Source organism: Salvelinus sp. IW2-2015, linkage group LG7 (genome assembly GCF_002910315.2).
Source record: "Salvelinus sp. IW2-2015 linkage group LG7, ASM291031v2, whole genome shotgun sequence".
NCBI lineage: Eukaryota > Metazoa > Chordata > Actinopteri > Salmoniformes > Salmonidae > Salvelinus > Salvelinus sp. IW2-2015.
The window spans coordinates 25,140,420-25,145,459 of NC_036847.1; the positions used below are offsets into that span (position 1 = coordinate 25,140,420).

Genomic DNA, 5,040 nt, shown 5'->3' on the forward strand with positions numbered 1-5,040 from the left:
TGGAAATGTAATGGAAATCGTTTGCTTCTTGATGTCGCCTGTTAAATCAACAGTCAACAATCAGTGTAGATGAAGGGGAGGAGACAGGTTAAAGAAGGATTTTTAAGCATTGAGACAATTGAGACATGGATTGTGTATGTGTGCCATTCAGATGGTGAATGGGCAAGACAAAAGATTGWAGTGCCTTTTTAAACTGGGTATGGTAGTAGGTGCCAGGCCCACCGGGTTGAGTGCTTCAAGAACTGCAACTGAAATGGAGGGGTTGGGGCACGACCTGAACTGGGATACCATTTGGGGAAATGTATTTGTTACCTTTAAAAACCCAGCACACCAGCTTACAAGTTATACAACCCCATTTAGACATTTTAAGATGAAGCTGATTCCTACTCCAGTATGTAATAGATGCCGTATGAATGCTGTTGGAACATTAATGCACATGTTTTGGGAATGTCCTGTGGTGTCCCAATTCTGGTCACGTTTCAGATTTCCTCACAAAAATTATGGGTTTCCTTGTGAACAAAGATCCACCTTTATTTTTGTTGAATGATGACTCTTCATTTGTACTGCAACTGGTTCAGAAAATAATCATTTATGGAGGGTTACCAGCAGCAAAAAAAGTTATCATTAGTGCTTGGATTACCCCTACAATCCTCTCATGTATTATGTAAAACTATCAGATATCAACAACTCTTGACCAAGCAGTGGACCTACATGGTAAGAGGGGGGGGTGACATTCTTTGAGAATTGTTTTGTTTGTTGTAAATTTCATTTTGTGTACTCAAAATGTACTCTTGACCAGTATTTAAATAGCTTTGTATGTTTGTACAAAAGATTGTTAGTGTTGTCATGTCAGTTAATATTTGTAACGTGATCCTGCGCTGTGTATTGTATAATGTTTTTTTTATTTTTTACTCTGTTTTTTTACACTCAACAGTTTCCCATGTGTATCAAGAATGGTCCACCACCCAAAGGACATTCAGTCAACTTGACACAACTGTGGGAAGATTGAGTCAACTTGCATCCCTCTGGATCACTTTCAACACGTAGAGTCCATGCTCTGACGAGTTTAGGCTGTTCTGAGGGCAACTCAATATTAGGTAGGTGTTACTAATGTTTTATACACTCAGTGTGAAACATTCTTAGATGCAAAAAAACATAATTAAGTTGTAATATTTGTTCTGGCTGCTCAATCATAGCTGCCATATTTCAGTGATATTTATACAACATCACTATCTGCAATTGGTAGTTCTCAACAAGATCAGGTACCCTTCTCAAATTTCCTTATGATTGTAACATGTTTCAGTCTCAATGCTCCAGTGGAGTCATTGTGGCTAAGCTATAACACCATGATAGTAGTAAAATCTTGAACCTGAATCTCAAAAATACCATCTAGCTAAGGCATAAGGCATAATGTACATACGAAGCAAGATGATGCAGTMCTTCGGCCTGTGAAATGTAATGACTGATGCAATTTTTAAAGTGCACTAACGCATGTTCATCAAAATCTAACTTTGTTTCCTTAACTTATTGCAGTCTGCTTTTGGTCCATGGCCTGTGTTTTTTACTCCAGTATAAATAATTAGTGCACACTCAAAGCCATACATCTGAAATACTGCACTAAAACACAAAACTATTATTGAAATGATAAAGTTAATTATCCTTTTAGCACCATACTATGGCCATTGCTAATGCACAAGAGGTCCTATTTTCCTCAAGTGAGAGTGCTTGAATAGCTTCAGAGCTTTTAAGATAKTATTATTCAGCACTTTCATGTCAGTCTTTAAGAGTCTTTCATTTGTTTATCCCTACTCCAACAGGGAGATCAGTTCATAATTTATTGTCTCTTTAGCAAACTGTATAGTCTTCTTTCGCTCTCAGAAAGGCAGAGTTTCCATTAAAATTTTGTCCACTATGGGGGGTGGTGGGACCAAGTCCTCAAGCTTAAGATAGAAGATGCGCTGCAGGCCCTGGGTGCAGAGAGTTCGTAGCTCGGGCAGTTTTCCCAGGAGGCGGGACAGGTAGTTGGGCCGAGTGGAGTCCGAGGCGCAGCTCGAGACGTGATCTCTGAGACAGGTGATGAGCTGGTTCTGGAACTCCTCCACCCGCTTGGGCTCCTTCAGGCCGTGGCGGTCTGTGGAGAATCAGGAGACAGAAAAGGCACGTGTGTGACCAGAAAGTGTGGAGAGCATAATTTTTTAAAATAGGACATTTATCATTATTCTGTAAGACAATAACATTATGTAAGCCTGTGAATCAAGATGTATGTATATCCAGCTTGTTCAGGCAACTCAGGTCAGGGTGAGCATAAAGATTGACTGCAGGCGCTATGTTGCAATGTCATACTGTACTGGATTATGGTGTGATGTCTCTTAACAAACCATGATAGGCTGGCGCGTAGGTGGGTTGAGCTCTCACCAGTGATTATGACCAGGGTTGTGAGGCAGGAGAAGGACGACATGTCCAGGTTCATGCGGTGGAGGCTCTGGGAGAAGTCCATGATGGAGTCTATCCAGTCACCGAAGCCCCGTATACACTGCATCCGGTGAAGCACCACTCCATTGCAGAAGATCAGCTTGTGCGTCTCAGGGTTGATCCTTGGAAAGAGAATATAAATAGGATGGATTAACAATTTCTTTGATAACCCATGATTGTTGCTTCTAAAATATCTGCACAATGTTAGATGTGGGTGCAATCAGTCCTGTCATTCATATTGTAATTACTGTATAATCCTAGCAATACAGTGACCAATGTCAATACAACACAGTTATAGCTCTGTATATGCAAGGTGGTCTCCTGAACAATTTTTTTTTTTTACAATGACATCATTTGGTTCTTCTTACCTGTATGCTAGTCGCAAGATGAACAGTTCCACGAAGGCTGACTCCAGTAGCAGCTCCTGGTCCTCAGAGCAGAAGGCAGTGAACCCAGGGATGTGCTCAGCCCACTTGCTAATCACGTCCATGGACGCCGTGAGGAGGTTGTAGAACTGTTTGACGTCTCCAACGTCCGCTTTCTCTGACAGACTGGCCACAGTCTCCTGGTACTGAATTAGAAAGGAAGGAGAAGGTTTAGTTCCATTAGGGGAATGCCCTGTATTCTTTTGGTTAAATKTATGCTCCATCCTTAGAAAGAGTACCAACAGCGACCTTAAACCCMAAAAATAATAAGTCATAGACAGACCACAATGGAGAATTTGCAGTAGTCCTTACCTTAGAGTAGTCCAGTTTCCCAACACTAGGGTTTGAGTCGATGTGTGCCCTCACAAGAGAGGCAATGATATTAACTGGAGCCCCAGCAGAAGATAGGTCCAGGGCTGCTTTTGGCTTGGAGGGCAGACGACCTCTTCGACCTTTTAAGCTATCTGTTCTCACAACTTAGAGAGCGAGAGAGATCCAAGGTCAATAATGTCTTAGCAACTGAGAAAGAAACAGTAGTTATTGTGAAAGATGTGGTAGTAAAATGCATCTGAAGTGCTGGGCTCACCTTCTTTCACCATGCCTACTGCCAGACACTTCTGAAAACGACAGAATTGACAGCGATTCCGTCGCCGCTTGTCCACTGGACAGTCCTTGTTGGCAAGGCACACGTATTTGGCTTTTTTCTGTACAGTACGCTGCAAAGAACACAGGAAAAAAAAACTTTAAAAAGCTATTAAGTTCAGGCTAGTAATGGAGATGCATATATGAATTGTGTTTGCATTGCATGAAAAATGCATTATACACCAATTTATGAAATAAATTGACGGAAGAGAGGAAAAAGCTGCTCACCTTGAAAAAACCTTTGCAGCCCTCACAGGTACGAACCCCATAGTGCTGACAGGAGGCGTTGTCCCCACAGACAGCACAGCGACCCTCATTTCCAGTAGGGCTGTTCGGTTTCAGCGACATGTTACCTTCCATGAAGCCAGAGTCATCTAGGGTGCCTGCCTCCAGGGTTAGAGGAGAGAAAGAAAGCAGGGAGGAGTGCTGCTCCTGACTCAGAGAGAAGGGGCCTTGCTCAGCCAGCTGGGGCTGATCCAGAGGAGACAGATCCTCTACTGAGCCGGGGCCGTAGGTGAAGAAAGAGGATGTCTGTGATAATTCAGTCTTATCAGCCACCCAGCAGACCGGGCCGGGAGAGTAGGGGCCGGAGGCCGAGGCCCAAGCAGGCTGGGGCTGGAAGCCTGGGGTAGAGGGAGACTGGGCTGACGCCGGGCTGCCGAAACATTCAGAGCCACCAGAAGACAGGGCTTCGTCAAAGTAGCTCAGGGCAAAGCTGCCAGGGTAGCAGCCATAAATCTGGAAGTCATCCAGCTTGAAGGGCGATTCATGGACCGAGACTGTGCTAGAGGTTGTAGGAGCTATGGCGATCTGACAAGAGTAGGCATCAAACTCGCCAGTGTAGGTGCCCACCAGGGAGTTGATGCTAGGCAGGGAGGGGGCAGAGAGCTGGTCCGTCTGGCTACTCACGTCCATGGCTAACCTGCAGGGAAGGTCCAGGCTCAGAGACAGTTGTAGAGGCTGTTATCATAAGGCTGAACTCCATGCGGGGGGTGAATGCAGGCCATTTCTGTTGAGTAAAGGTGCAGACAATACGTGAGAACATTTACAAAGGCAATTTTACAGAGGGCCTGTGTGAGCTGACTATAAGAGATACTAGAATCTACAGTCATGAATTTGTAGTTGACATCCTGTACCCCTGGGTTAACAATCCCTGCATGAGTTATCAAATCAAATCAAATTTTATTAGTCACATACACATGGTTAGCAGATGTTAATGCGAGTGTAGCGAAATGCTTGTGCTTCTAGTTCCGACAATGCAGTAAKAACCAACAAGTAATCTAACCTAACAATTCCACAACTACTACCTTATACACACACACAAGTGTAAAGGGATAAAGAATATGTACATAAAGATATATGAATGAGTGGTGGTACAGAACGGCATGGCAAGATGCAGTAGATGGTATAGCTGTCTCTTATACACATCTAGATGTGTATAAGAGACAGGTATAGAGTACGGTATATACATATGAGATGAGTACTGTAGGGTATGTAAACA

At 43.5% G+C, this 5,040-nt stretch overlaps 1 pseudogene; it reads right to left on the reverse strand.

Annotated features, from left to right (window-relative positions):
• On the reverse strand, nucleotides 1-4,546 carry LOC111966703 (nuclear receptor subfamily 4 group A member 1-like; annotated as a pseudogene).
• Nucleotides 4,547-5,040: the final 494 nt, after the last annotated feature.